Genomic DNA, 24087 nt, shown 5'->3' on the forward strand with positions numbered 1-24087 from the left:
GTTCAGAGACAGAATAATATAGCCAGAATAGAAAGGAGGATGCTATTTTCTGGGAGCAAGAGATTAATACAGCTATTAATTTTTGGCACCATCAAATCAGATAATAGATAATGGTGGGAAAAGAAGGGGGGTCCCAATGTATAAGTTAAACCCAATAAAAAACAAACGTGCCTGTCATGGATAGAGAAATGACATGAAAAGAGCATTTGAATAGTCAACTTGGAGTAAATCTAAGCAAGATTCAAGTACTTTCAGTCTGTGTAGTGTGTCCTAAACATATCGAAGTAAAGCTAGTATTCAATCATACATCTTTATTGCCTTATTTTAACATTTCTCCAATTAAAAACGTTATATCTTTATTTTAAAATCTCATCTGCCAACTCATTTTCCACCAACTCAGAAAGCAGAAAACTTCTCTGGTTTCACAGCCTTTTCCTGAGGCGCTGCCTTTGTGGGACTCTTAGCAGCAGCCATTGCCATTTTTTTAAATGCCTGCTTAGATAATTATTATTATTATTATTATTATTATTATTATTATTATTATTATTATTATTATTATTATTTTGCTTCCTTGGCAGCCTAAGAGCTTGCTTTCATTGAGCCTTTTTAACTTCTGGTTTCTGATTCCTCTTGGCCATGATATCCGCAAGGGATGCACCAGTGATGGCCCTCTGAAATTTGGCTTCAAGTTGGGTTCTCTTCTTTTGAATTTCTTCTGACTGGCCTTTTTTATGCTTTCTTCTGTAGAGGACAGTACAGTTTAACTGCCAAAGATTCCTCTTGGATAGGAAAGCTGACTCACATTTTGCATTAAGAAATTGGAAAACCTTTCCTTCAGTCCTTGCATAGTGACTCCTGTATATGGATTATATCTGGTACCCACTAAAACTGCACAGCTTGAACTTCATGGCAGTGGCTGATTTGTAATTTCTTAATGACATATAATACTCAGCATCTTTTCCTATGCTTTCCGAATATATAGTTTGTTTTTCTGAGGAATATATTTATTTCTTTCATTCAATTTTAAAACAATTGCATTAGGGTAATACTGAAATACAATTAAGTATACATATATACTTCATACATTGTCATGTTTGCACATACCTATTTATCAGTGTAACAATGACCACAATCAAGTTTTTAACATTGATAGTTTATGCAGATGGTTCTTGGTGCCCTGTTGTATTTTTACCTCTTGTTTCCTCCTCCAAGGGGGGGGGGGCAAAATAAAACAAAAACAAAAAACAAAACAAAACAAACAAACAAACATAAAAACCTGACTGATTTTGTATTGTGATACATGATACAGTAAATTGGAAATCACACAAATTGTCAAAGCCTTAATATGCATAGATAGTAATCTTGGAACAATTAGTCACCCCTCAAACTTAGTTTACTCATCTGTAAGATCAGAAGTCTTCCAATCAGGACTCATGATGCTGGAAAAATAAGGACAAAGTGAATAATGAATCAAGAACACTGCCTGACATAGAGAAGGCTCTTGATTTCTGGTATTCAGTGTTACCATCCATGCTTTAGTTTGGTGATGCAGAGTACATGTGGGTGACTATAAATCCATAGTTTCTTTCTTTTTATTTTATTTTATTTGTTATTTTTAGATATGCATAATGATAGAATATATTTTGCCATATATTACATATATAGAATATAACTCATTGTATTTAGGATTCTACTTTTGTGGTTCTACATAATGAGGTTATTCTGGTCATGTGTTCAAATACAAGGATATGAAAGTTATGTTCAATTCCATAGTTCGTTTCTGCCACCTCTAGCTATAATTGTATAGACTTCAGTGTTTTAAAGATTTTTTTCCTTATTGGTGTTATTGAGGTTGAATTCTCATAAAAGAGCCCATCAAAAATAAGTTAAGTAGTGACATTTATACTTTTGTGGTATAATTACCACAATTATTTTGATTTAAACATTTTAATTACTGAGAATAAATTATATAATCAGTGAATCAACCACTCACTTAAATGCCTTCCAAGCCCCTGGCAACAAACTCTCTCTTTTCTAACTCTATGATTTCCAAATTTTGAGTATTTAATATAAATGTGGTAATAGCACATGTGAAATTTCATGTCTGATTTTGTCTACTTTTCTTAATATTTTTGAGATTTGTCAACATGGTCACTTGTATCAGTATTTCATTTTTATTGAAGAATAATATTCAAACAGATATATGGATGCTATATAGAGATATATATTTGTTTATATGAATACATATATACACAAGTGCTTATTCAGACAAGGATACATGTAAATACATAGACACATTTGTTTTCATTCTTAATGGAATTTTGGATTTTTATATATCTTCTAGTGGAAATGGTGATGTCATTGATATTCATGTTCAAGTGTTTTAAAATCTGTTTTCAGTTCATTTGAAAATGTAGCTAGAAATAAAATTGTAGGTCATGTGGTAATTCTGTTTAAAATTTTAATAATCATCAAATTCTTTTCTATACCTACTATACTCTTCTTTATATTCTTAACAGAAGTGTGTGTGGCTTCTAGTTGGTTCACATGGTGCCCAACACTTCTATTTTTCATGTAATGCCAGTATTCTCTTGTTCATGAAGTACTCTTTCATGGTATTTGTTGCATTTCTGTTGTTCAGTTTGTTGTTGTAGTGGTTTTGTATAGGGAAATGAACCTCTAAGGTGGTCCACCAATGAGATCCTCTTCTACCTGTTGTGTTCATAGAGTCTCACTAAGTTACCCAAGGTTTCCACAAACTTGCGATACTACTGCAGACTCCTGAATAGTTTTGATATAAGCATGTGCATATTAATAGACAAAAAAAGAAAAGCATCAATATTTCTCTAATATAATTTCTCTGAAAGAAATATCAGGAACTTTAATGCAGGAAGACAAAAAATAGACCAAATATAAATCTCTAAGATACAAAGTACATAAAAATTTACATAAAAAGTACATAAAACTTTATGACATGCAAATGGTGTAAGATACAGTGAAAATTAATGCAAATGTTGAAAAAACTGATCCAGATACAGAAAAAAATATCCACAATCTATTTGTTATCTATTTAGATAACATTGTTGTAATAAAAAAATTTAATTCTATTTCATTGATTTTTATGAGGTAAATTTTCTGAAATAGATAATATTATTTTAATAAGAGTGACAAAGTTGCTTTTGATCAGTTTAGTCAGAAGCAGACTTTTTTTCTCTATTTAATTTGCATAGATTTATTATTTGAGTGTCAGAATAGATCAGCATTAAAGGACTGAGCATGCCATCACCACTAATACCAAGCCTTTGAAGACATCTCAAGATGAGATAAGTTGCTCACACTATGCTTATTAACAGTAAGATAATGGAATTCAAATAATACTGGATGTCAAAACACATTATGGGCAGCAGAAGAGCATGAGTGGCTTTTTTTTCTGGGGAACTTTATGGAGAAAATCTGGAGCTTTGAAAAAACAAGATTGTTGTTTACATCAATGAAAGATTATTATTATGTATCTGCTTGAAAGAACCATAAGTCTCAAAACTAGAGATCACTGAATGCCATCAGTGGAAAAAAGAGGATCCTGTGCTTGTAGTTCAGGAGCAGAAAGGAGCAGGGTTCAGTGAGAAATAGAAGACCAGGCTGCATTTTATTTGGTCTGGCCACAGTATAAAAAAAAAACTGGATTGGCATAGGTGGAGATGGTGAGGATTAATAAGAAAACAATTAGCCACTGGATGGTATTTGTGGTTTTTAATTTGAAGCAGGCCAAATAGGAGCCACTGAGGTGGTGGTGATGGCCTAAAGCACACCCAGCATGTGGGTGGTGCAGGTGGAGAGTCCTCTCTTGACCTTGGCCAGGAAGAGAAGCACATTGCATTTGAACTGACATGAACTGTCCTACACTTCTTCAAAATCTGTAGATACCAAAAGTCCCATGTATAAGGAGCATGAGGATCTGTGTTAGAGCCATGTGGATGATTGGGAGGTCAGTAATCCTGGGTTTGGGTCCCACAAAGACAGTGACAATGTAAAGGCAAAGCAGAAATATGTCTTCTAAGATTCCAATGCCAGATTAAGGATAGAAGGTATTTCTTATGGAAATACAACTCAAATATTTGTTCATCTTTATCTGGATTCTTGGAAGAGAAATAGGAGTATTTGTTTGCAGCAGGATTTTTATTGACATGCTTTCAGTCAATCTATTACCCTCTATATAAAGCAGGATTTTATTCTTGATCTAAATTTCATGTCAAGAGCTTCAATGGTCTACCACAAAGAAAGCCCTTATTACAGCTCAAAAAGAAAAAAATGAAACAAAGAAAAGAAAATAAAAAGTAAGTAAAAAATAAATTTTAACTCAAACATACCTCATTCTTCAGAGTAATATTTTTGTTTACTTCTGTTTACCTCATGAAATTGCTCAGCTCTTACCCTTGTCTTTGAGCCTGTATACATTATGTTTTACTTTCTATCATGTTATATTATTTAATGGTCAGTATTTGTTTGATTTTCAATCTTCCCTGCAGATTTCTTAAAATTAAAGATGGTGTCTTATTTTGCTTGTATCTACAGTATCTGAAGTACTTTTGCTTACATAAAATTTATTTACCACAAACTGTGGATTTCATGTTTGGATAAGCAGAAATAGAAATATTGGGCTGGGGTTGTAGCTCAGTGGTTAAGTGCTTGCCTAGCAAGCATGAGGCACTGGTTTCAATCCTCAGAACCACATAAAAGTAAAATAAAGGTATTTTGTCTATCTACAAATAAAAATATTTTTTAAAATGAAATAGGAATCTTCTAGGGAAATGATCCGAACATGCCCATTTCCAAGTCTTTTTTTTTTAAATTTCAAGTGCTTAATTTAAAATTTACAATATTTTTTGTTCATCCACATGACCTTCATTTAAATCAGATCCTATCAAACTCAGAACCTATTAAATTCAAACTGTAACATTGCAGTTAGACTATGTATCACCAATAAAAAAGAACTGTCTCCAATAAACAAGTTTAAGAAAAATTGGAAAACTTATGTTTGTATGATGCTGGAATATTTGTCATATGACATTCCATATATGACTTCTCTAACATCATATTCATTGAGGCACTGAAACAACTGGGGTATTGTTTCTTCTTTACATAATCTGCCCCAAGTTTTCAAACTTAAAGTCACTCTTTTATCAATGACTGTATTTAGATTATTACTAACCAGTGTGAAAAACATCCCCACTCTTATGGTATAGTTACCATTTCCTTCTTCATCTAAATAAAAAAAAAATTCCTGAAGGTTTTGGTTTATGTACCTTCATGAATAGGCAAATGTGACTTGATCGAAACTGCACTTGGAAAATATTTTTGTTAAAACGACTTACTGAGAACACCATCAGTCAAGATTTGAAAGGAAAAAAGAAGAGAAAATAGTTCTCATGAAAAAAAATATATTTTCGCTAGGTTATTGTAAATTGCTCTTCTTCATTGCAGAAAATTTATTGAAATTATAATAAATCAATTTGTCATTTAAGTTTAAAAAGCATTTATATATTTAAAATAAGCAAGGAGCTGGGTTTGTCACTCAGTTGTAGCATGCTTGCCTAGTACTTGTTAGGCTCTGGGTTCAATCCTTGGCACAACATTAAAAAACTAATTAAGGGCTAGAGATGTGGTTCAAGCAGTAGCATGCTTGCCTGACATGCATGCAGCCCAGGTTCAATCCTCAGCACCACACACAAACAAAGATGTTGTGTCTGCCGAAAACTAAAAAATAAATAAATAAATTCTCTCTCTCTCTCTCTCTCTCTCTCTCTCTCTCTCTCTCTCCTCTCTCTCTCTTTAAAAACCAATTAAAGATATTTAAAAAAATAAAATAAGCATTTTTAAAATTATTGGGTCTCTTATATATGACAGTAGGATGTATTTTGGTACAATTATACAAGAATGGAATATATCTTATTCTAATTGGCACCCCCACTTTTGTTAATTTACTTGATGATGTTATTCACTGGGGTAGATTCATTTATGTACCTGGTAAAGTTATGTCCAATTAATTGTTTATTGACAATTCTCATAATTTTATGAAATATTTACATGATTATACATCAGTAAAGAATAACTCTAAATCTCATAAAATATCTGGGAGAAGAAAATAATTTAGCCTCTCTACTGGTCTCAGCCATGGCAATCACATAAAAGAAGAACAAAGAGGTTTGCAGATAGGTAGTCAGAGACTGCAAAATGTGTGCACTCTTTCTTCCTATTGATGGTTTACAACCGCTAGAGTATATCTCAGAGTTAAAATATAATGCTTTATGGCCAATGGATTCCAATAATTATGCATTTTTTGGAAATGTAAGTATATTCATGCAGTCATTGATACCTATTCAGGCTGTGTAATGGCCACAGTCTCCACAGGAGAAATCACAAAAGAGGTCCATCTCCCATCTACTTAAATGTTTTGGAAATATGGATATTTCCACATCTGTTAAAACTGACAATGGGCCAGTTTATACTAGCAAGACTTTTCAGGTAGTTTGCAAAGATTGGTATATACTCCATGTAACTTGGATCTCCTTTAACCCTCAGGCTCAAGGCATCATAGAAATAATGCATGAGAAATTAAAGATAATGCTACAAAATAGAGGAAGAAAACTATACAAATCCCCTCTTGATGCCTTGAACAAAACTTTGTTTGCTTTAATTTTTATTTCAATGTCAAAATCTTGTATAGAAACAGCAGCCCATTAACATTGGGTCCCCCTCTCAGGGTCCTATGTTCTCATGGAAGGATCCTATAACTAATGCATGGGATGGTCCGGGGCTCCTCCTAACCATGAGTCGAGGGTTTGTATTTGTTAACAGGAGCCTCACCCCATCTTGATGCTTGCCATAAAAGTCAAATCTGGACCCTCAAAACCATCAACAAAAAGATGAAGAAACTAACTCTGTAGAAAAACTATTCAGGCAAAAATTCAACAATGCAAATGGACCTCACCTAAATAACCTGGGTAATATTAAATACCTTTATGACCAAGCCACCAGACTGGCCCCTTGGTCTGTTGGCAACCTCATTCCTGGACCTATGCTGGTGAACATATTTTATGCACCTATCACTGCTAAAAGTTAGGCCTCACATCAGGTAAATAGAGCTTTGGTCACTAAGCCACCACCTTTAGCAGTGGCCAATTGTGAAAGAGATGTACATAAGTTTTTCTCTAATAATTCCAACCTTATTGATTCTGACTTATCAATTTAAGAGCTAAACATAACCTGAAATTCCAGCATATCCATATCTACTCTGCCCATTTGTTTCTCTATAGTAGATGTAATGAAATCTACAATCCCGACAGCTAAACCCTCTGTTTTGCTCTTGCCAATGAAACTAATGTAGATAACTATAATTAGTCATGTTGGGCTGACCTCAGAATTTTAGATAATACTACCTATATCCATATACTTCCCCTTGTCAAAGAACAGTAGATTAAAGAAATGGGAAGATGGAGGGAGGAGGGAAGTTCTGAGGAATAATATTTGTCAAATTATATTGTTATACTGTGTTTATGTAAGAATATATAACAACATATTCCACCATTATATACAAATATATGCACCAAAAAACAACAAAAAAAAATAGAGAAAAGGACCCTATTGCAATAAGAGAGTCATTTTCTGGTTTGCTCAGTTTTATAGATGAGGAAACCAAAGACAAAAGGGGGGAAGTGGATTCTTGGGCACCATAGGTACCAATTGACAGGTTCAATATAAATTTGTAGAAACTGCACTATGAAAGAGAGATAAATAAAACATTATGTGAGCCAGGAATAGTGGATCATGCTTGTAATCCAGCTGCTTGAGAGGTTTAGACAAGAGAATGTCAAGTTCACAGCCAGTCTCAGCAAAAGTGAAATGCTAAGCAACTCAATGAGATCCTCTCTCTAAACAAAATACAAAACAGGGATGGGGATGTGTCTCAGTGGTCAAGTGCTACTGAGTTCAATCTTCTGTAGCAAAAAAAGGATTATCTGAGTCCTAGATTCCCTATGATGAAGCAGTATCTTCAATGTTGCCTTGGTCCTCATATTGTGAACCGTGAAGCTTATGTGACATGTGATTTTAGTACTCCTAGTTCTTTCTGCTATTAAGCAGGAACATAAACATCTCTGAGTCATACTATTGTATGCAGTGATATGCAGTGATTAGCTGGCAGATGACAAAGGCTAGTGTGGTGCTTAGTATCAATGCATTGATTACTATCACTTGTTCATTTCCAAAGTGGAGCAGAGTATAGTGATTAGGACATTTGTACTAGACATAGATTACCTGGGATACGATTCTATCTCTTCATTTAGTAGCTGTGCAACCTTGAGTAAATTATTTTACCAGCATGTACCTCAAATGTTTTGTTCATAATATGATGATCATAATTCTACCACTTAATAAGGATAATGGGAGGAAAATGAGAAATTAGTTTCTCACCAAAAACAATATCTGGCATATAAATAGTCAATAAGGATTAGCTGCTATGATAAGCATCACTACAAGCAATCCAAAAATATAAGGAAAAAAGGCAGGAGTGTATACAGACAATAAATTTTAAAAAAGGAAAATATGCTTAACTTTCTATGTCAAAGGATGTCAAGCTGCACGCTTCACACAATGTGAATCAAGGCCACAATAAAGACACTGCCTCTTCATGGGGAACCCAGGACTCAGATAATGCTTTTTTTTTGTAAAGGAGATTGAACTCAGGATCCCTCAATCACTGAGCCATATCCCCATCTGTGTTTTGGATTTTGTTTAGAGACAGGGTCTCACTGAGTTGCTTAGCACCTCACTTTTGCTGAGACTGGCTTTGAACTTGCCATCCTCTTGTCTCAGCCTCTTAAGCAGTTGGATAACTATAACTAGAAATTATTCACATCTTCACGCATGGGTAAATGCAAAAATCTTACAATACCAACTGCTTTGTGTAAGTGAAGGTTCAAAAGGAACTCTCATTCATTGCAAGCAGGATAACAAAATTGCACAGCCACTTTGGAAAGGTTAGGCATTTTCTTACAAGGCTAAACACAGTCTTAACCACAATTGTCACAACCACATTTATAATATTTATCTAATGGAGTTGAGATCTAATGCCTACATGAAAACCTGCATGAACATTTTTATAAGGTCTTAAATTGTGGATACAGCTAGATGGTACTGCCCTTGCCTACTGTGCATGAGTTCCTGAGTTCCATTCCATGATTACACAAAAATAAAAGTATTCATACTTTCTTTATTCATAGTAGCCCAGAAAAGGAAGCAAACAAGATACCCTTCAGTAAGCACTTACATATTTTTAATTAAAAAGTGTCATTTCCATCAAATGATGTGTTGTTCAGAATACAAATCAATGGGCTAACAAATATGAGAGGACACACAGGCACATTTAATGCATACTGCTTAAAGAAGAGCTGGTTTTAAATGCCATACCTGTGTGACTTCAACTATGTAACACTGAAAAAAGTGAAAGAATAGACAATAAAGTATTAATGATTCCATAGATTCAGGGGCAATAGAAGACAGTGAAGAGATGAAGAACAGAGAACTTTTATATTCTGACACTGATAATAATAAAGCATAATGGTAGACACTCAATAGTATATTTTATCACTTTCTTCAGAAATAAGAAACAACTGTTCCCATTAGTAATAAGGTCTTGGTTGCCATTTTATTATTTCTCTAATGATAATCAATCTAACAAATATGCAAGATGTAAATAATAGGAAAATCTGTGTGTAGAGCAGGCATATGGGAACTCTTCTCTATATGCTAAATTGCCGTGAAAATATAACCATATTTGAGAAAAGCAATGCCTGTCTACTAAAAAAAAATAGAACACACTGGGGGTTCTCATACTTCACCTATGAGCTATGCCTGGATGGCCCTCAGTCAGTGACATAGATGCCTTCATTTTAAAAATTAATGACCCACCACAACTCTGTCTTTATTTCCATGTATTTGCATATGAGGTTTTGGTAATCCTTTTGTGAGAAATAGAAAGTCCAGTGGTCCATTTTCAAAATAAAGTATTTCAGTATTAATTTTCAACTCACTGAGAATATACAAATATCAGAAAAGAGAAAACAGAACAAAGGGTCACCAGCAGGGAACACCTGAGTGGAAGTGAGTGAAAATAGTCTTGCCTGACCAACATTGATCACCATTGAAGGCCTTCCCTCCACAACACAACAAGGGAGGGAAGACAACTAAGGGGACATTTATTTAAATAATCCAATAGAGAGAGTTAAAGTTAGGCAATGTTCAGGAAGACTGTACATCCCACATATTCATGAGGAACAAGAGGAAAGACCTTGTGAACTAGAGAAGGAAATTCTGATTGTTTCTGCCTGTTTACCTAGACACTGGATATTACAATATTATCAGGAAAAGCCTCATCTAATGCTATACTTTTTGTCTCTATGAGTACTTGAGCTTGTTTTTCACACTCTCCTACCAAAAACATTGTCAAAATTTTTAATCTCTTTTTACACAATGGTAAACAAAAGACCTTATAGGGAAACCAGTATCTTACCTACTCAAAAAATTGATTCAACTTTAACTCAAACATGAATGACAAGTTATCGTCCTGTACAATAACCAGTACTTCCTTAAATACTGATAATATTTGCTTCAATGTCATTTTACTACATTCATACTGAAGAGAAAATTATTTGAAATGGCATTTTCCACAGTCCATATCAAAGTCAGGCATAGTGGTACATGTCTGTAATTTTGGTGTCTTGAGAGGCTGAGGGAGGAGAATCATGATATTAAAGCCAGCTTCAGCAACTTAGCAAATTAGTCAAAAATTCTGTCTATATTAAAACTGGCTGAGGATGTTACTCAGCAATTAATACTTCTGAGTTCAATTGTTGGAATAAACAAAAAAATTCCACCATGTAGCTGGGGTTGTAGCTCAATTGTAGAGTGTCATGTCTTGTGAATTAACACTCAAGATAACTCCAAGTAAACTGTACTGGATGAAATAACCACACATAGAGAGAAAAATACCTTTTTCTTGGGGGGGGGGTCCTGTGATGACTCCTCTGACCTAAGTTTGTCTGTGGAAATAAAGAAAGGAGCAGGTGATGAACACTTTTATTGGGAATAAGCCATTCAAATGAGGGAAATGGTAGGATTACAAAGGAACAAGTGAGTGTAACTCGCCCCTGTGGGTTATCATGACACATGTAGACCTACCTTGCTATTTGAACTGGGAGAATTCCCAAGTCACCAAGAAATGTAGTGACTGGTCAGAGCCTTGTGTGTCAGGGATGGAATGTCTGGTCACTCAGAGTGGCTATCCACGTATTCCCCCTTTTTAAATATAAATTCAGAAGTCAACTGGGGAATTACATCTTTCACTCACTGGATTTTTGATCCAAGATCATCATGACCTACTGTTGAAACATGAAATGAATTAGTAGCAAATATAAAATTTCAAGAACATAATCAACCTGGAAGATCCAGGTTATTATTGTTACTGTGTCAAACACACATCAAAAGATTTTTAATTTTTTCCCAATTTTATTGCAAAGCATTGCATTTGGCCATAGTAAAATGGACATTTTTATTTAGCATGCCATTTAATACTTTCCACAAGCCATAGAGCAGAGAGCTCATTCACATTATTTACCTCAGTTACTTCTAGAGAATTTTAAATTAATTTTAATCCTTCCATCAGAACAATCTGACTATGAAGAATCTTGGAAGTAATTTGAGTCAAATATTAAGAAAATTCACTTTTTGTAAGTTTTAAAACATAACCACAAAAGCTGTAATGTAATGGCAAGGAATAGTACTTATGCATAGTCACTTCAAGGATTATGAGATCAGATTCAGAGTTTGCCTAGGTCTTGTTTATTGGCATGCACCTCTTTCAAAGGCTGATCATTAATTTTAGCACATTGCAGCTCTGAAATAGTAGCTGGCAATAACTAGTGGTAAAATAAAGTAAGTTGTATTCTTACAGGCTACAGGATATCCATCATCCTTTCTCTTAATTCTCACATTTAATGAACTTATTTCGTCTGTCAGTAATGTAAATGTTCTGAAGGTAGAAGTCAAACAATAAAACACCCTGTTTGGTGTCATCTTGCTGAGGGTTAGGGTATTACCAATAAACCTCCAGCATCATGGCATCCCTGTATGGTCATCTTTTTCAATTCTGGGAGACCAGTCTAAAATATACCCAGTATTTCTAGACAACTTATGTCATACTGGCAAGACATTTGCAAAATCTATTCACTTAGGAATGGTGTCAATTTCTATTGTATAATGTTTAGTACAAAAATACATTGGAGGCTATTTTATGAAAATAATTGGCTTGTATAAGAAAGTTCTATTTAAATAATCTTTCTGTTTTGACAATTTTTTTCAGATACTTAGTCTTAACATAAGAACCAGCATAATTGGCTGTCTTAGATTTCTTATATGTTTTCTTTTTCTCAAAAAATCCTCCTAGACATCCTGTTGTTGATAGGATCAATATATACAAATAACTGACAATTAGAGTCAGTAAAATTAATCTAGTTATGTTGGAGGGCTTTCAAGTCCACATTGCAATGCACATTAAAGGTGAACCTGAGAAATAAGTTCATTGAACTTGTTCATAATTTTTACTTTCCTAAAGAAACCATGAAGATACTGTCTATAAACTCTGCATTTGGGAGATTAAATTTTCTGTGTCAGATTTTTCAGTCATTTTCACAATTACTGTGTCAAACTCTACCTTTTGAAATCTGATTAATTTACTGATTCATGTTCAGTACAATAAGACTCTCAGTATCACAGTTAAGAAAATTTTTGTAATATTTGTAAGAAATAGTGTGTCCTATGGGGTTCTTTTCTTCCCCATTTCCTCACTTAATAAAATTGAGAAAAGGCCTGGTGTCAACTATAGTATCATTAGTTTAGGTTATACATAATAGTACACATATTTAAATAATAAGAAAAGATTTACCATCTGTAGTTGGTCCTGGATTTTGACAAAAGTTATTTAAATGGACCATGACAAATAGGTATTTAGGTTTTACTAAATGTATAATTTTATTTTGACTTTAACAGAATTATCAAAAATAAATAATACAATAAGTTGTATATGAAAATTTGTATTTTGAAAGTAAGTTTAGATTAACTCAAATAATTATCTTAATTTGGAATGTTGTTTGTGACAGAGTTTTTAACTTAAAAGCAGTGGTCTTTATTAGGGGTATGAGAAATTATTCAAACATCTATCCAAAATAAGAAATACATATGTTAAATAAATAAATAAATAAATAAATATATACATATATATATATATATATGATATATACAAATATATAAGAGATATATATTTGCTATTTATATATAACTAATATATATTATTTATGTATTAATACATATATAATTTATATTATTAAAATAAATTAATACAATTAATAAAACTGAATAAGAAAAGTTAATATTCTTTTGTCTATCAATCCATGAAAAACTGTCATTATTATTACAAAACTTAGTATATAGGGGGTGTTAGTATCTCAGATATCAATGGGTAAAAATAAGGAAATAATATTGTTTTAGATAGTGATTTAATTAGAATTTTATGGCATTGAAATAGAAATTACCTTGAGAGATCCTTGTTAAAGCAATTTTGTTTATAAATAAACAGTTATATAAGTATTTTAAATAAGTATACTTAATGTACCAAAATTAGCTTCAATAATTATGTATAGTTTGTGGCCTTACTAATTTTAAAAATATTATGTATTCAGTGTATTATATCATACTCTTAAGGTTGAGAAAATAGTCACCATGTTAGATTTCTTATTGAATTAGCAGATTTATTATTGGCTGTCTGTTCTATATTTAGGGGTAATTGTTTTTAGGCTTTTTTTTTTTTTTCAGTTAAAAACTGTTGATAGGGTTTTGGAATAAGACCCTGTTTCAATGTTTAGAGATCTCTAAAAATTTTTTCTACCTTAGAAGAAGAGTACAATTTTTAACTAGAAAGCCTATTTTTCTTGCCATAAGATTAGCATTTTAATTCTTTTGTCTGTAAGTTTGCCTTTTTTTTTCTTTGTTTAGGCTTCATTTAATTATGGTGTAATATTGAAAATAGACTAGAATTATGTTAACCTGTGTAAATGTCTTGGAATTTCTAGGGATAACAGGGTGGTAAACTCATATTTTGAAAATGGGTGACCCCTTCTAAGTTACAGGTGCTGCATTGTCTCTTTAAGTCTCTCTATGAAAGCAGTAAAATTTTCTAAAGGGTAAATAAACCACTTTTAGACATTTTCTCTATTTAACACCAATATTTCCCAGGGAATTCTGTGTTCTTCGGACTGCCAGACTTGTCCATATTGTGTGTTAGTTGAACATGGTTAAGATAAATTTTTTATAAAACTGTTTTTGAGATGACCATCTATTTTAATGTTTAGCTAAGTAATATACATCTGACATAAATTTTGAAAGCTACAATATATGAGTTTGCATTTTTTGAAACTCTCTTTTAATTTCTGTTGGTCTGTATTAATTTTGAGTGGTTTCCTTCAATTTTAGTTTCCAGTAGGCAATTTTTAAAGGTCATCTCTGTTAATAGTAATTGATGATAGTTATGAAGATGAGACATCTTTTATTAATTACTGTAATTTTTTGTATATAGAATAGATGATTTATTTTGATATTATGTGTAATTTGACAATTTAAAAGGAATCCTCAATATCCTTCTGAGAGAAGATTTCAAAATATCTTTATCTCTTAGAATGTTATCCATTGAATAGGTGCCTCTTGATTGTCTTCTAGAAAATATGATTAAGGTAACTTCCCAGTGTAGGAAGTAGTATATACATATTACCATATTTTTATGGATAATAGGTCCTGTCAGAGAACTTGCATATTGCTAATAAATTTTCATCAAATTTTGTAATTTTTATTGATTAAAACTAACATAGGACTTTAATTTGGAAAGCATCGGTCCTAATAAAATGTCTTCCCATAACATAAAATATCCAACCAACAGAGGTAATACACAAGAATCAGCAGTGACTTTGAATTAATCAAATTAGTCTTCAAGGAGAATTGTCAAAATTGTAATCTAAGTCAGTCATTTAATATATTTAGGGTTTAATCAAAAACAAATTTATTTATTAAAATTAACTCATTAAACAGTAACAATCATTAGGCAATAAAGTCATTCCTTAAAGAAAATAAACTTAACATTTTAATAGGTCTTTATTATGTCAAAATATTGAAAAAATCTTATATCAGCATAATTAAATCAGGAAAATAACCTGAAATATTCTTGAATTAATCAGTTTATATTTTTATAATCAGCCCAGTTTCTCAATTGTTTTAACTTTCTATATTATCTGCATTGATACAGATTCTTCTAATTAGGAAAATAATTTTATTATTAAAATTTAGAATATAAAGATTTTGTTTTAATCAAAGAAGATTTCTTTCTTCTCTGTGAAAGTACCTTCTTTTCGCTTTAGAATTCTTACTGGTTATATTCTGGAATAATTTTTGAAAATCTTAGAATATAAACAAATTATTGTACATTGATAAAGAGAAATAAAATACAGTTAAATTTTAATTAAAATATAGTTAAAGCCCTTAGATATTTTTGTAGGAATAATTACATTTGTTTTTCAACTTATAAAGTTTCTTCAATTATTTGAGAATTAAAAATCACTTGACTATCTCTTGAAAGTAAGTTTATAGTAAAATACATTTATCTTAAATATTTCTAATTATAGATAGAGAACATCATATATATAATATGTATATCTATATATATAACATCAGATACACATATCTATATATATAACATCATATATATATATATATATATATATATATATATTATATATATATATACATATATGTATATATTTCATGTTGAAGAAAAATGATTAGATAAATATATATTAACTGAATAATTAAACATGAATGAAAATTATTTACTGGATTAGTAAGTATTGGTTATCCAAATGCCTAAAAAATACATATTGACAATAAGGGCATAATTTGTAATTGTATTAACTTTTTTAAACAACGTGTTTCTTAAGACATTTGAGTCCATTTCAATTTTCCTTGGATTAGTAGTGCACTTTTTTTTATATTTGTGAGGTCACATAGTAAGATCTTTGTGCATACATATACTTATTTCTTGTAATTATACAGTCAGTGATGAGAATAGCATTGTTTTGCTCATCACAGGTCATGGCTGGCTTTATTTCTTGTGGTGAACAAATGTTTTCTTTTAACCTCCAAAATTGAAAGTAAAATACAAACAAACATATATTTGATACCTCTCATTAATAAAAAATTATTTAGTAACAACCATATAAAGGAGAATGTAAAACCCTAAAGGAAGCTGTTGAGGGATAAAAAACAATCAAGTTGTTTAGTCTTGAGAGCAAGCCAGGCTTAGGGCTGCAATGTAGAAACCTGTAGAATTAGATTTTGCCTAAAAAAGATACATTTTGTTAGCACTTACAGGTGGAAATTCATAAAAATGTAGGCTCTATGTAGTTTCAGTAGCAGGTCTGTGTGAAATTGAAAGTACAGTTTAGTGTCTGGAGGTAAGATCAGATGTCCTGGTTGAATGACAGGGGAAAGACCAATGGGAAGCATCCAAAAATGTGAAAGGAGGAACCAGGAAGACTAATTGGCTAGCCACGTTTCCTGCTGTTACTGTGGTGATGGAAACAGCTTGGAGCTGGTGGCTCATTGTCTTGAGAAAAGGCTTCAAGAGCAGGTTTCATTCCATTTGATTTGTTTGTATTTATCTGACTAGTGTGCAGTGGCTTGCTTTGTCTTTACCACCTGTTCTTGCACTGTGTGTTGTCTTGTTCTTTGTATTTTTACTTGCAGCACATGGGTACTTTAAAAGTGAGTTTGAATGGCAGATGCCAGTGTTACTATCAGATCTTAGGGCTGTTTGCATTTGGCATCCAGGCCAGGTTGTTTAATGGTTAAAAGCACTGTTGATGGTGGGTCTAGTTACAGACCCCATAGGAAAAGCAGCTAAACTCTTTTGTGCACAGAGGCTGGGTTACAGCCATTCTGATATTGTAGGACAAGAAATTGGTAAAAAGATTTAATATAAATTGTTAGAGCACCTTTATACAACAGCAAAATAACTAAAAAATTAAAAAAATAAATTCCCTCTCAAGAAGTAGAAAATCTTTCTTATAAAATCTCATCATGAATAATCATAATCATAATCATAATTCTTTTACTCTCTTACACTTTCCAAGCATGGATTTCTAGCATATAAAACCCAAATCTTTACCTATTTTTCTAAGATGTAAAGATTCACAAACACAATCCAAAAAAGTCCATAAAAGTGATTTTCTCATAAGAGAGGACTGAACTTAACAATATATTCTATTAATAATCTTTATAATCTTTAATCTTTAAATTTTTAAGGTCTCTAACATTGCAATTTTTATCTTTCTAAAGATAAAATATTCCCAGATATTAAAAAGTTTAACATCACACATTTTTCTTCTAATTCACTTACTTTCAACAATTGTGTCCAAAATACTTTGAAACCTTAAGTGCACTTAACTAAAGGAGAGATTCCAAACCCATTAAATTTTTAAGATGCACCCTGGAGACACAGTATTGTCCACCAATTGTCAGGTCTAAGGACTAAACCCTCAAGGTGACTATTGGTGAACTGGGCTGCATGAAATAACCATACAGAGACAGAAAAATACATTTTTCTTTACTTCTTGTTCTGGGTTCTGTGACCTATGGGGTTTCATGGATAGAGAGAGAGAGGAGTATTTGCTTAATCCTTTTATTGGGAAGAAGCCATTCAAATGAAGGAATGGGTAGTGTTACAAAGGAATAGGTGAGTGTAGCTCAAAGCCCTTGGTTATGACTACACCTGAAGACCAGCCTTGGCATCAGAGCTGGGAGAATGCCCAAGTCAACAAGAAATGTATTGAATGGTCAGAGCCTTGTGCTTCAGTAATGGGAGGTGTGGTAATTCAGAGAATTTCTTCACAGTAGAATGCTTGTTTCACATGTGTGGGGCACTGGGTTCAATTCTCAGCACCACATAAACAAACAAAATAAAGGTAGTGCATCCATTTACAAATAAAAATATTTTAAAAATAGTTTTCTTCTAGCACTTGATAAGATTTGATGGGTATTCAGCAGAATAATTTGTGTAAGTAAAAGTGCTGGGACACATTAAATGCAGTTTTGTCTGATGTTATAAACAGAGCTGTTGATGAAAAGAGTAATTGATATTTGGCATTGGGGAAGCCCCACATTTTTTTCTCCATTTATTAAATAACATAATCTTTCAACCTGTGGGAGGTCAATTTATGAACTTTAGTAGTAACTGAAACTATCAACCAGAATCAGGGCCTGGGAATCAATTCTGTTCCAATAGGTGGACACACCTATGGCTAGTTATGAGCTTGCACTGTATTAATTTGCCAAAGTTAACAGCAATGACATTACTTTTACAGAGACTACAGTGAGAAAGACAGAGTATTCTTGGACTGAAATCCAAGGTTCTCACATCACCTGCTCTTGGCTAAGCTACAATCTATAAAAGCTACAGAAATTACCTCCAAGAAAAGCCATGGCCAGTGTAGCTTATGTGATGTATTTGAGTACAACAAAGAGAACAAATTTGAAAATTCAAACTTTACTTGAATGAGAGAAGTGAAGAAATGGAGTAAAATGGTAGAATAACTGAGGACCCACAGTTATTGAAGGAAATTAGAATCACCTCAGTGCAGAGAAACATGGCTCCCTCACAGGCAGGAGGCCTCTTTACCCTGTCTTCATGCCCGATTATCAAAATCCCATTGGTCATGAATTCCTTCATTTCTTCCTAATTTTCTTTCCTCTCTCTGTTTTTTCTCCTACCTATTAACACTTTTCGTTTCATTCTAGAAGTAGTTGTCCCAATCCAGTCTCCATGTTTTCTTCTAACAACCAAAGCATATAGAATTTAAATCTCACTGTGAGGTATACAAATTGATAATTGGTGTCTTACTCTGAGCTTTTTTTTTTTTTTTTGAGACACATGTGATGTCATCAATTGGTTTGTTATGATTAGTACCCACATTAAAACCTGGGGTCACTTACCTTGGAAAATGAGAAGTGCAATCAAAATTTTTATTCAGATGGTGCTTGTTTATAACTGAGAATTAAAAAAAAAAAGTTTTCTCTTTTCCACTGGGGACTCCCTGTCTGTCTACAGTAAGACATGTTTTCTCAAACTAAGATTTCCAATCTACTGAGATGAGCTAAAGCTATTGGTTCCATATAATCCCATCCTGAAAGCCTCAGCTGCAAATCTGGATAGAGAGGAAACAGAGAAGTCTTCTGGGTAGGTGCTAGAGGAAGACATTTTCAAGTCTATTACTACATCTTATCCAGGACACAGATATTTATTCCCAACATGGTACAAATTTTACTTGAATGAAAACTTATTCCCTTGTTTTATAAAATTACTTTTGCTATTACTATAATGTGTAACATGAAAATATTATCTTATATAATTAAATTATCTGACAGAATTTATTCATCATAATGACTCACAAGTAATAGAAATACAAATGGCCAGTATATCTAGATTTATGTAATTATGTAGAACTTGAGATGCTCAGGCCTGAGATTGTATCTCAGTGGCAGAGTGCTTGCCTAGCACCTGTGAGGCACTAGGTTTGATCCTCAACACCATGTAAAAGTAAATAAATAAAATAAAGGCATTCTGTCCATCAAAAAGATGTTCAAAGCACTTAATTATATTGAAATGGTGAATTCAATAACAAAACACATGAGAGCAGATTCAGAAAATATTCTTCTTTTATAAACTGAATTGTACAGTAACTCTATGTAGAAAAATAGTGTGGTCCATATGAAGTGTGTTGTGAATAGAAGAGAAAATGACATGCATGCAGGGCACCACTGAAGTTTCAATGCACTAGCAGCATGTTGGACCATCAGATCAAGATAACATCCAGCATGTAGTATGTTTTAGCAAATCAAGTGCTTCTGTTGTTGTTTTGTTATGAAGTGTTGATATTTGACCTCAGGCTTTATACATGCTGGGCAAGTATGCTACCAATGAGCTACACCCGCTTCTCCTGAAAAATATAGTTTTATTGAAATGCCATCATGCATTAAGTTACTACATATTGCAGATTTTAGGGTATGAGTGCAGCGAACTTCTGGTCCACACAGCCTAAAATCTTCATGATGTGGTCCTCTGAAGAAATATTTTAGAAAATCCATTGATATAATTTTAATACCACCAAAATATTGACAGGTATTTGGAACATGGATCCCTATGTGCAATCCCCAACAGCATTCTAGTTAATTTTGGAGTCAAATATTTCAGCATTTATCTGCTGGTAACAAAAATTTAAATCTAATTATGAGTAAAATTGAGGTAACCAGGTTGAGTGCGAGTGTGGCAGGAAGCTTCTTTCTGCATCTTGGCAAGTTTAGAAATATTAGAATAAAAGAAACTTCAGATGTGTTATCACACTTAGTATTTTATTTTATTTTATTAGTTAATTTAATCATTTCAACAAAATCTAGAATTGAGCAGAATTCATTCCCATGAAGCTAAGCAATTTGCCAAATGCAAGTCAAAGTATATTGCCCAAATTGGACCTACATTTCTAGATATTTCTGGAGTTTTAAAAAAAATCTTGGGTGTGGAGTTGTAGCTCAGTAGATCATATAGGTAGTATGCATAAGTATATCCAGCACCAGGGAAAAAAGAGAAATTCAGTCCTGTCTTAGACCAGCTGAAAGAGTACTCATAATTCACTAATGTTCCTTGCTGGTAAAGTATGGGACCCTGTAGGTGGCCACTGAGGCCTATATGAAAGATAGACAAAAAGAAGTTGAAGTGTCTCTCTCTTTTTTTTCTTTTAGTTGTAGACCTTTTTTTTTTCTTTATTTTGCTGAGGATCAAACCCAGTGTGTCACACAAGTGCTCTACCACTAGCTCCCCTTGTACATCTTGAAGAGCCCTCTATTCAGTCCCCATGTGTAGGCTTGCTTCAGTTAGTTTAACATTTGTGAAGCACTTAGAAAAGTGTCAGGAACATGTATTGTCTCATTAACTTCAATAAGGCCCTCTTAAACAGGTCCTTTAACTATGATGCAAAAGTTAATTTAACTTGACAGCTATATGGAAAGTAATATTTTGCATTAAATTCTTGGCAGTGTCTGTAACCAGAAAGTACTAAATAAATGGCAGTTGTCAGCAGGAGCCTGGCTTGATGATACAACTCAGGAGGCAGAGGATCACAGTTCAAGGACACCCTCAGCAACTGAGACCCCTCTGAATAATAATAAAAAAGGGTTGGGATATAGGTAATTCACGGAGTGTTCCTGGGTTCAATCCCCAAACCAGAGGCTTGAGGCTGGGTCTTGCTTATAACTTAGCATTCAATTTTTGGTGAGTAAAGAACTGGGGATTCCAGCCTTATCCTGCACCTTTTCCATTTAACCACCAGGAGGAAGCAACAGGTCTTTTCCAATGCCTGCTGTGGTTCCCCCTGGTGCCCACCAGAAGGCGGCCCCTCAGGGCAGCTGATCTTGGGGTCATAGTGGCAGCATTGCTTCTCTCAGTGGTCCTTTGCATTGTTAGTTCCAACCTCCCAGGGCCTTAACTAACTCGGAGGAGACAGGCCAGAACCAAGTTAATAAATACAATTCAGAATTTATTAAATATCAGAGCTCCCATTTTGTGCCTTCCTGGTGCTAAGGAAATAAATAACCAGAAGGGACACAGCTGGGGAAAGAAAATCAATCTCAAGACAGATTTTTTAAACTACACCTCCCTTCCCAACCCCTCCCCCTATGGCTCTTGGGATATAGCACATGAGCAGGTACCTCAGTCTAGGTAGAATGCGGGCGGCACCAAGGCATACCTTCCCTGCCAAGGAGGGGAGACAGGTCCTGGAATCACTTGTTTCCAGCCCTTGAATCCCATAGACCTGCTTCCAGCAGGGGCCAGGGCTGAAGCATCAATTGGAGGCACCTGTGGGTGGTGGTGGTAGGGGGAGAACAGGGTAACAACCGAGGCAGCATAAGCAGCTGAAAGGGGGGTCCAGCCCCCTCTCCAGGTTCAACCAGTAGCCTGATAAGTCATGTCCCATCCATACCCCCTTCTCCCCTTGAGCCTGCAATCTCGGCACTCAGCTGAGGATCTTCCTGGGCAGTTCAACAGAGGCACGGATGAAAACTGCATCGCATTGCACAGTTTCCCTTTCGGATATCTTGGTGGGAGATGAACTTGGGATATCCAAAGCCCAGAGAACTCTCATTTAAGGAGCTTCACCACGTGCCTTGCTTTTGAAAATTTTTCCAGTTTGAGTCAGAGTGGAAAGTCTCAATGAAAGGCTATGGATTAGCAAGCCCTGGGTTGCTCTGATTTAGCAGGGAGAACGTGACACGACGGGCAAAATTCCACTCAAGGAGACTGTCAAAGGTGCCTGGTAGCACATGAATGTACAGAGAGAGATGTGTGCCCTCACCACTGCCATTGCCAATGAGGAGTGCAGACACCTGTAGTTTGTAACCATACTTATGTGTTTTGAAGGCTGGGCTGAAGCACTCAAGGTTGGGCTTGGCCTCTCCTAGCCTCTGCCCATAGCTGCCAATCTTCCAGATGAGCACTCCATCACTGCCTACTGATAGTTCCTGCAGCTCTCCATGCAGCTCCTGAAGCTCCTGTCAATGCTGGCTCACCAGAGCACACTTCATAGCCAGAGGTGGCTTCACACTCTCCTCCACATGCCACAACATTCCCAGCTTAAAGCACTGTTGGCAAAGCCCCAGGCAATGAGGGAAGGGAGGACTGTTACCAAAAAGGGAAGACACAGGGGTAGAAGGCGCCCAACTAGGCATAAGGAAGACAGTGTCCTAGGAAGCATCTGCAGCTGGACAGCAGGGGGAAGGAACTCAAAGAACTAAACTCCCAGGAACCCTAGCCTTCATTTAGGACTTCATGGCCTAAAGAGGGGTTGACAGGAAGAAGGGGCATCTGACCCTGTTCATGTAACCAGAGTATTTGAACGGGTATAACACCAAGGTAGTCCTACCGTTGTCCGTCAGATGATTTGGCAGATACTCCTGAGCCACAGTGCCCATGCCACACTGGTTAGGGCAGGGCACAGGCAGCCTTGGGCACTGGTACTGGTGACTCTGTACCTATTGACTTCCTTTGTGCAACAGGTACAAGACTGGGTGCACTTGGGGCACTCAGAATTTGCATGCTGGGCCAGTAGTCACCGCATCATGCAGGCACCATGCTTGTTCTCACAGTACGCACTCTCTTGGGGGCACATACCCTCATGGCTCTCAAAGTCTTCCTCACTGAAGTCAAAGCCACAGAACTCGCACTTGAGGCGCCACTTGGGGCAGTTGTGTTGCAAGTTTGCAGGCAGATCACAGTGACTCAGCTTGGCAGGACAGGGATTGGGGCAGGGAAGTAAATTGAAGCTGCAGGTATTCAGGTGTCTTTGTAAATGACAAAGTGGCCCACTCCAGCAGCAGCCCTCCTCACTTGCATGTAGCGGATAGGCAGGCCTACCATCTGGACCTCCAGCTCTGGGTATGGGTAGATCTTGGCATAGTCCAGTGGAAGTTGATCCTCAGGGCATTTGAAGACTCCTTCACTGAGGAACTCCTGCAGACAGGTGTCACAGAAGTGGTGGCCATAGGTAGAAACCTGCAGGGGCTTGCACATGGGTTTCCTGCACATAGGGTACAGCAGCCGGCGCTTGGACTTCTCCAAGAACTTGTAGTGGAAGCTGCGCATGGCGGGAGAGTGGCAGACACTGGCAAGCAGGGCTGGCAGCCCCGCCCAAAGCCACTAAGTGTTTGAAATATGCTTTATATTTGAAATACTATATAGTCTATAATCTCTCTTCAATTAAAAAATGATTGCATACTACATTATTTTACAGATGTAAAAACAGAATTCTTAAAGAATATTTGGACTATTTCTAATTCATAAGAAAATTCTAAATTGAATAATTTTTACATATGCATATGTAGTATATC

The 24087-nt window shown here is 34.8% G+C and overlaps 2 pseudogenes; both read right to left on the reverse strand.

Annotated features, from left to right (window-relative positions):
• Positions 1–381: 381 nt before the first annotated feature.
• On the reverse strand, positions 382–908 carry LOC143640500 (large ribosomal subunit protein eL24-like; annotated as a pseudogene).
• A 21309-nt stretch (positions 909–22217) lies between these two features.
• Positions 22218–23842, reverse strand: LOC143640499 (TNF receptor-associated factor 4-like; annotated as a pseudogene).
• Positions 23843–24087: the final 245 nt, after the last annotated feature.

This window comes from Callospermophilus lateralis, unplaced genomic scaffold (genome assembly GCF_048772815.1).
Source record: "Callospermophilus lateralis isolate mCalLat2 unplaced genomic scaffold, mCalLat2.hap1 Scaffold_312, whole genome shotgun sequence".
NCBI classification, from domain to species: Eukaryota; Metazoa; Chordata; class Mammalia; order Rodentia; family Sciuridae; genus Callospermophilus; species Callospermophilus lateralis.